This window comes from Thermobia domestica, chromosome 3 (genome assembly GCF_964235325.1).
Source record: "Thermobia domestica chromosome 3, izTheDome1.hap1.1, whole genome shotgun sequence".
Classification (NCBI taxonomy): domain Eukaryota; kingdom Metazoa; phylum Arthropoda; class Insecta; order Zygentoma; family Lepismatidae; genus Thermobia; species Thermobia domestica.
Window position 1 is genome coordinate 228964198 of NC_137456.1, and position 9547 is coordinate 228973744.

Consider the following 9547-nt stretch of genomic DNA (forward strand, 5'->3'; position numbering starts at 1 on the left):
ATAACATAATACCAAGAAATTTATTTTCAGTTCGTCCTGTCCCTTTGGTAGACATGACATATACGCATTGTACCTCTGCAATTCTACACTTTGTAAATCCAAAAGGTATTAATCCACGAAAAGGAATGAAAATTATCCTGATTCTACATTTTCATAAACACTGTAATAATTTTGACTTATTTAAACCTTCAGAATTTTAACTTTCAAACAAGTTCATAAATCATTAACATGACAATATGATTAATTTCATTTTTTCAACACATATCTATGTATAATTTTGTTTACATTTCTACATCAACAAATTAAACAACAATGTTTATGGACAATTTTTAAATATGCGTGTGCACATGTGCACATGTGCTCTCTAAGAATTCTACAAAATTCTCTAAATATGCCTAACCAGTCTCAAAATTCCTTACAAAAACTTAAAATAGGGTTGATGGATTTCAAAATTTCACATCTCTAAACACTATAGTAATAAAACAACACAGAATATTGTGGGTCTAGCTTTATTCAAGTATCCTTCTTTTATCCTGAAATAAACACAAACACACAAACAAATTCTTGAAACTACATAACTGTGGTAATGTCCACGTGTTTAAAAAAAACTCATGGTGATTATCAAAATGGGTTGGAATTATAAAATTTCAAAGATTTGAAAAGAAAATTCACGAACTAATTTTGATTTATTTTACCTTTTCTTACTTTTGTTTATCTTTCCTGGATCCTTTCCTCCTCCTGCATATCTTCAATCTTGAATAATCCTGAAACAAAGTTTCATTAAACATTTTTATTATTTCATGTACCTGTTATAATAGTGAGGAATGTGACTATATAAATGAATGGTCTTCTTTGGTAAGCTGGAAAAGAAATCCATAAACAAACGGATTAGTGGGTTCCTTTTTTTAATAAAGTAACTGTAGCCCACTGGAGAAATTAATCATGATGGCCTTAATACACTCGTCAGACCATTCGACAGAGTTTTTGCAATAGTGTGTAATGTACAAGTCGCCCAACATATGCAGAAAATAGTCCAACGATCGCAATGTTGTAATTTAACGCATACTTAATTTACTAACGTTTCAGAATTATTTTCATCGACTTCATCGGGTTGGTTAACAATATCTACTTCTGGGTAGAGTAATGGTAATGATTTCTCGTGCGTCAATGGATGGTAAGGAACATCTTTAAGTTTGGCTAGTTGTTCTTCGGGCAAATGTTTTCTGGCCATACGGATCCAAGTGTTATAGGTTTTTGGGGTAGGGTTCCAAATTCTTACTCTGTCCATAGAGTGGAAACCAATATTCTGACCATTGTATGGGTCCCATAATTCAACAGCACGATTATTACTGGTAACTGAAGTACAAACATACGGCCCACGGAAGATTTCAAAGAACTTCGCGATTTCTTTCTTAACAAGGCTACTCACGTTTCGTTGCCAGACAAACACTAAGTCTCCTTTAACAACAAGTCTTTTTCCATGTTGGGCTTGATTCCACTTTTCATTACGTCCGGCGATTTTTCGTTTTCTGCGTAAATCAACCATGATAAGCTTATTACTCCAATTGATCGAATCCCCGGATGTAATTGCTTCCTGTACATTTATCCCAAAATGGGGGAATATGGGTCTTGATGAATTGATATTTAAATGTAGGCTGGCAGGTGAGACACCAAGACTTTGAGAGATGGAATAATTGTACAACAGTACTGCTTGAGTTAAGTGTTCTCCCACTCCCTGTGGGATGAGGAGCACAACGTTCTAAGAGTTTGTACCAAATTTTTATTGACATTGTCCACTAATGATGCCATGGGATGATACGGACTAGTATGGCGAACAACTACGTTGTACTTTTTCATGGCCTTTAGGAACTGTTTCGAGTGGAATACGGATGCATTGTCAGTAATAATGACTCGGACTAATCCTAACATGGGGAATTAGAATTCTTCCAAACACCTTACTACAGCTTTTGCTGTTGAAGTGCGTAACGCAAATGCAGTACAGTAACGAGTGTAAAGATCCATTATTACTAGAGCAAATCTTTTCTGAGTTTGGCCCGTAGGATAACTTCCTAGGAAATCTATGCCAATTTCATCTCGAGTTGCATATACAGAGATTGTGTCCATCAATTTGGCGGGCGGATGTTGGTCAGGTTTCATACGTTGACAGATAATACAATCACGAATGATTTTTTTAACGGATGTTCGCAAAGCTTTCCAATGGAATGCTTTGGAAATTATTGAAAATGTTCTTTCAACACCTGGGTGATGAATGTCTGTATGGTACGCAACTAAAATGTTCTGTATAAGTGTTGGGGGACCACAAATCTCCCATTGATCCGGTTGATGAAAGTCCCTAACTAACAAGATGTGATTGTCTAGCTTGTAAAACTTTTTCCACGATCTACCATTCTTAAACTCAGTTTCGTCTACATTACCCTTTAAAACATTAAGAACGTTGATGTAATCAGGGCATTCACGTTGGAGTGCAGCTAATCGTTCGGATGTTATGTTCATGATTTCTTCCTGAAATACTTGGAAGGTATGAACATTTAGTAGGCGATGTTCATGGGTGGGGAATAGCCTGCTTAAGGTGTCATTTATGGTATTTTCGGAACCTTGTATAAATTGTACCTCGTAATTTAATTCTTGTAAATTAATTTCTAGGTATTATGTTATTGTAACTCAACAGCCCATCTAAGTAAACGGTTGTTCCAAGGTTTAACTCGATCTAGGTAAGACAAAACATGGTGATCGGTGACAATAATCATGGTTGCCCAACAACATTGATTTCCATTTTCTAATCGCAAAGATGACCCCAAGACATTCGGCTTCAGTGGTAGAATACCTCTGCTCTGTAGGTGTCAACGTTCTACTGATACACTGTATTATACGTTTTTCATCACCGTGTTTCTGCCAGAGGTCGCTTCCTATTCCACATTGCGCGGCATCTGACTGTACGTAAAAGTCTTTTGTAAAGTCCGGGTGTGCTAACATGATGTTATTGCAAATATCCTGTTTAATTTGATAAAAAGCTATTTCACATTGTTCGTTCCATTGCCATTTCTTTTTCTCTTTCAACAAATTATATAACGGGGCGGCTTTCATAGCAAAATTTGAAACAAATGATCTTGACCAGGAAAACAACCCTAACACTGAGCGTAAAGTTTTAATATTGGTTGGTTATAGTAAATCTCGAACTGCTGTTATACTACGTTCATCTTTACTTATTCCTTCCCTACTAACTACATAGCCTAAAAACGGAACTTCCTTAGCACAAAATAAGCACTTGTCAATGTTTAAAGTAATGCCGTATTCTTAAAATTTCTTGAAAATTTCTTCTAACAACTGTAAATGTTCTTCAAAACTATTCGTCATTACTAAATTGTCATCCACATATCGGATAATTTTACTATGTAATTCTGGCCCCAAAACGTACCATTATCGCGTTCAAAGCAAATGATCCGTTACGATATCCAAATGCTACTCGTTGGTATTGGTAACATAGACCCTCAAAATTAAAAGCAAAGTATGGCTGAGAATCCGGATATAATTCGGTTTGTAGATAACTCTGTTGTAAATTGAATACCGTGGTAAATTTCTTCCCTTGTAATTTCGCAAGTAAGTCCTCGATTTGCTCGGGCCTAACTTGTCGTAATACGGAGTGCTTACTCACCATACGTAAATCAATACATAAACGAAACTGATTGTTCTTTTTAGGTAGTACTAAAATTGGGTCAGTGTGCATGCTCTGATTTGGTTTTATAATTTGCAACTGCAATAATTCTTGAAGTTCGTTTCTAACAAATGGAAAGGCCTTGTAGGGTATTGGATATTGTTTTCTCACTACCGCGTCCGTAGTATTAATTTCTGCCCTATATACGTACCCTTTACATTTCCCGGGGTAGTTAGTGAATATTCCTCTATATTTAAATAACAAATCTAGCAGCTGATTTTGCTGGTGCTGATTTAACCCATCTGCTTTCTGAACTGCCGTAATAATTTGTTCATCCGTGGCACACTGTTTTTGGAACATCTGTGACTCGCTAGCTCTAACGCGATTAACGCGTTGGTACTCTATGAAGTCGCTACTATCATTTTGTTCCTCATCGCTATCCTCCAAAGTTGATTGCACCGGGACGGGAAGCAAAGATATCACAACCCTGATATTTTCATGTTCCAACGAAAACGTTCCCTGACTAAAATCAATGATACTTTGTAATTGCGAAAGTGCATTAACACCAAGAATGAAACGCTCATTTAAATCTTGAACAAGGTATAACTCAAGGGAAAAGTCAATACATTGATTTGAACTGGTACTGTTGTTTTACCCTTACACTTTCTTTTGAAACGACCACTATAATCAACTAAAAGGACATCGTCAGCTGATTGCAGCCTGGGCGCGGAAATATCCTTACTTATTTCTTTCCAAAATTTATATGAAATTAATGAGGTGTCTGCTCCCGTATCAAGGAGTGTTTTAACTGAGATATCATTAACTTTGGTTTCTATATACGCGGAGTAATCCCGGCCGTAGGCCGTAACAAGTTCTCTTTCTTCGCTATCTTCCTCCACATCGATCCTTCCATCTCTATCTAGCGCATCATCTGTAGCGAAAGTATAGTTCCTGACTCGTATAAAATTCGGGGAATTTATAAATGACCGACCCTCGATGGACGCGACCCCTTCGTGCCCATCAGATCTAATTTTCCCTTCTGACTGTGATCTGACGTGTGCCCACCGTCTCGCTCGGGCGTGCGCTCTCGCCAATTCTGCCGTTCATTACTCGAGTGAAAATGGAAATTACGTCTGCTGTTATTGTTATTGCGGTTATTTCCCCTTCGCCAATTGTTACGATTCCCTAAATTGCAGTTATTAATATCATTGCGTTGTTGTCTGGGGCTACTGTTCGACCGTTCACTATCTGTACGAGCATCATCCGTAAAATGCTTCCACGCCTATTCTCCCGATCGTTTCTTCCGAAGTTGGTTTGATCTGAATTTCTGCTTCTTTGAGCATTATTATTATTGTCATTATTGGGCCTATCTCAGGTTAAGTTACTATATTGTACCCTGACCGACTGATAGGATTTGTTTCGATTTTCATAATCATTACCTTCCCGCCGGTAACCTTTTTCGTTAGGATGTCGTAAAGACTCAAGACGGTTAACACTCGCAATGATTTGCGCGAAATCTGTGCACGGGTAGAATGCAAACATTTCTCTATATTTATATGGTAGTGTAGGCACGATGCTGGCTAGTATTTTTGCTGGTGTGCTTTCTGGATTTAGATCACTTAATGAACGATATTGGATGGTTGCAAATTCTAAAACTGAACCATGATGAACTCTCGGATTGAACGAGGTATTTCGCAAAGCGGTCAATCTGCTCACTACAATGGCTTCAGATTCAAATGCATCAACAAAAGCGTGACAAAATTCTTTAAAAGTCGTAAACAAGTGCTGGCGTGTTCCAAACCACTCTAAACACGGGTTCTGCAACAAACTCGGTAATACTGGCAACACCGCATCTTCATATACATTCAAAAGATCTAATTTGCGTTGGACGTTACGCAAATAAGAACGGGCTGTCTCTTTATCTGGCATTCCACTGTACGTCGGTAAATCTCGAATTTCTTGAATGGTGATACGACGGCAAGCGACTATCCTCGTGCTCGCTACTATCATCAGCTTCATACGTAAAAATATCTGAGTCGCGGTTGAACCTCTTATCACTCGTTTGATTAATATTGTTTCGCAAATTGCCCACTTCTCGTTCCAATTTAAAAGCACTACTATTAACTTCCTGATCTATTTCTGATTTAACAGCTAATTGAGTGGGGATATTTTGCACCTGTTGGATAACGTCCTGGATGGACTGAATCGTGTGGGTTTTTAATCGGTGTACTCGCATTGTTGCCTGCCTGATGTTATCTGTGTTTTCTAAAGCTACCTTCTTAATTTGCGCGATGTCATCCTGCATTTGGCTTACCTGGCAACGTCGTACCCGTAACCCTGTCATAGTTTCTCGAATATACATATTTCCGGCGCCTATCGTTGCCTCGAATTCTAAAATCTGATTATTTACTTGGGTATGATGTATGTTGACGTTAACCTCTAACAACGTTTGCCTGTTCTTTAGTTCTTTAAATTTTTCTTGGTTTGTTTAAAAATCCTTTGCGACTTAGGCCCGTTAACTTTCAATCTGCGCCTTCGCGGACTCCAAGTTCCTCCTACATTCGTCCCTATATTCATATATTTTCTCCTCCAAGGCCTGAATATGCGCGGTAATGTTAGCAACAGCATTATTAGTTTGCACTATGTGTTTTCTTGTTCTTTCTAACTTTACATCTAGTTCTTCAAATTTATTACCCAGATCTTTCCTTAAACTAGCAATTTCATCATTATTTTCTTCCAACTTTATACTTAATTGTTCTGACTGTTTTTCGAGGAAAGTGGTAAGCATTTCCTTCAGCTGCTTAGAATCTGCCATTGTGAATGATTCTGTTAATTGACACTAAGTGAACTAATCATTTCTCTAAGAGAAGCTAATAATTTCTCTAAATGTAGCTAAATTCCTCTCTAGAATGACAATAATGCAACTAATACACATACAAAACCACTAAAGGAAACATACTCTTCACACTAGTAATGCACAAAATTATCATCATCATTATTATTATTTTTATAATTTTTTTTTTAAATACGGGTAGCTAAAATAACTTTTTCGCGTTATAGTAAAGGTCTCCTGGGTGGAACCACCAATTAATTATGCTATCGCTTGATGAAGTAGGTCGCGTAAATTCGCGTTGCACTTCTAATTTACGTTAATCACAAAGTAAAACTCTCCCAATCATCTCCTTCGTCAGGATGCATAAACAGGCTTTGCCAACCTCCATTCAAGCTTGGGAGAACTTGAATGACACGATTGGTCGTAACGTGGTCTGTTAAGTATGCACTATCCTAATTTAAGAAGCAAAAAGGAAATTAATACTAACTTTACCTCATTTCTGTGTCTATAACTGTCTGCCGCGAGGGATAGTTCACTACTTGCATATCAAAATGAAGTATATGCCGCAACCTAAACTCTCTCATTGGAATTAGGCTTTATACTCAAAAAAATCAAATAACAACTCAAATACCGAAAGTTCGCTTTAAATACTCATATTTACCCATAAAATAATCCGTCTTACATGGAAGAAATGACACAATAAATTTGATATATGCATATGAACTAAAACATGAACAAATATTAAACACGAACACAATGAAATGAAACTTGTACTGTTAGTACCAAACATACAGTTGTAAAAGAAAAGAAATTCGCATATATAAAATTATAAATTACTCTTTCCTTAATAGTTTCCATATCTAGCTAAATGTATATACATTTATCTTTATACAATAACCTTTCGTGCACGTGGTTGTGAGTGGCTAATTTTCGTTGCTTTTCTTTTCTTTTATTATTATTACGACGTGACAGTATAACTGGCGCACTGATTAAAAAAAAAATCACTTTATCTTGCCACTACGGCGTTCTCCTATTAATAACGTCCTTGGGACAGTCCTAGCGTTAGCTTCTTGTAGCGGCATCAAACATATATTTTAAAATTACTTACAAATGTCTCTCCTGAAGCAGGATCTTTCCTTTGGTACTGGCCTATAACTGCTGAGTGTGGACAAAACTAGTTCCACATCACTAAGAAGAAAGGTTTCTGGCACAAATTTTAATCGGTATCGGGCCTAAGAACGAACCTGGAAAATTCATCCAATTTTCTTTAAAGATATAGTTTATAACTAGACCCTGATTTTGTATTAACGCTCTTCTTCACGCTTAAGATGCGTGGTCTCCCCCTTGATCGTCGACGCCCGATTGCTTGGCGCACTTTTCGGTCACCACAAAGCACATGACCAGCCAGCAAGTACTGGACGCAACACTGTTCCCTATTGGTTGATGATTGATAAGTTGTCCAATCACGACTGAACTTGGAAGTGGCTGAATACATGGCATGACATAGCAACTTTTCGAATGTTCTAGACAACTACGCAGAAAGAACTCCAGTACCTTCGAAAGAAAAGGCTATTGTTCTTCACACGCACACATACACAAGAAAAGTCAGTTGTTGGCATCGAAGGGATGAGGTATACTGTAAAAGCACTGACATAGTTGCCAACTGATAGATTTATCACTTAGAATTAGTTATGAATTCAATAAAATATGCGCATTAATTTTTCTTGCTTCGAAAGTCGATAGCATGTACAATTTCATTTGCTTCGGTCCACTTGTTCTCGCCCTTCGGGGGCCCACTTTCATAATTTGGGGGGGGGCTTTTGCCCCCTCAAACCGTTTCTCCGCAGCAAATAAGAAACACGTATTCGCTTATTTTTTGTGGATTGTTCCTACACGGAGTTTGGTTACAATTCTGCATGTGCTTGAGGTACTTTAGCATTACATTTACTATCCCTTTTTAGATTTTGTGTTTATACGTTTGGAGGGGTATGTGCCCCACCCGACTGATTTTTCCCGGAAAACACGAAACATGTATTCACTTATTTTATGTCTAGTGTATGTGTGTACAATTTCATTTGCTTCGGTCCATTTGTTCTTCCCCTTCGGGGGCCCACTTTCGCAATTTTGTGTGGGGGCTTTTGCCCCTCAAGCCGTTTTTCCGCAGAAAATAAAAAACACGTATTCGTTTATTTTCTGTCTAGTATCTTCCTGCCAAATTTCATCAAAATCAGCTTGGATCACGAAGATGATGTTCCTTGTAAGTGCCCTGAAACACCGATTCCAATCAATATAAGTATCTATCCAACGCCGTGCCGTGAAAACTCAGGGCCCAGGGCGAGAGCATATTGCAGCTATTCCGTACATATGAGTTGTCAATTTAAAGTTGACTTGTTTGGACTATTCTTTGTGCATAACATTTTACTAGTTATTATGACTGAAATCAGAAAGTTTCAGCATTATTACACTGCAATCGTAAAAGTGTGTAATTACTGAATGGACTACAGCTCCATTTTTCTTCTCCCAGAAGAGTGATTTTTTAGAGTAGTGGTTTAACCGTTAGTTTCGTAATTTTGCGGCCGCGAGTTTGATTCCGGGTGTGACAATTCAGTAAATTTTTACAATCTACAAACCTGATATTTCTGATGTATAGTAACATGAAAAATATTCAATTTCTCTGGGTCTAAGAGTTGAGACAACTTCGCCAATGTTGAGACAGCTTACATGTGGAACGCCAATAACACAAAATTACGTCATCTGTATCAAACTTCGTAACTGTCTGGCACGTAATGTGTTTGGACAAGAATTGATGAACACATAAAAACTAAATACGTCCTTACCGGTGTAGTATGGGCCAAAAATGAGTTCCAAGGAATTGTTCGTATCTGTGCGCAAATCGTTAATAGTGATCGAATTTACAATAGGGATCGCTAGTCACGAGAATGATCCTATTTAATAAATCGCCTCACCTGTCTACTTAGAAGAAGGGCGAAACAAAATGCATTACTGTTATCAGCTAACAAATCTTTATATTCCATTTCTTG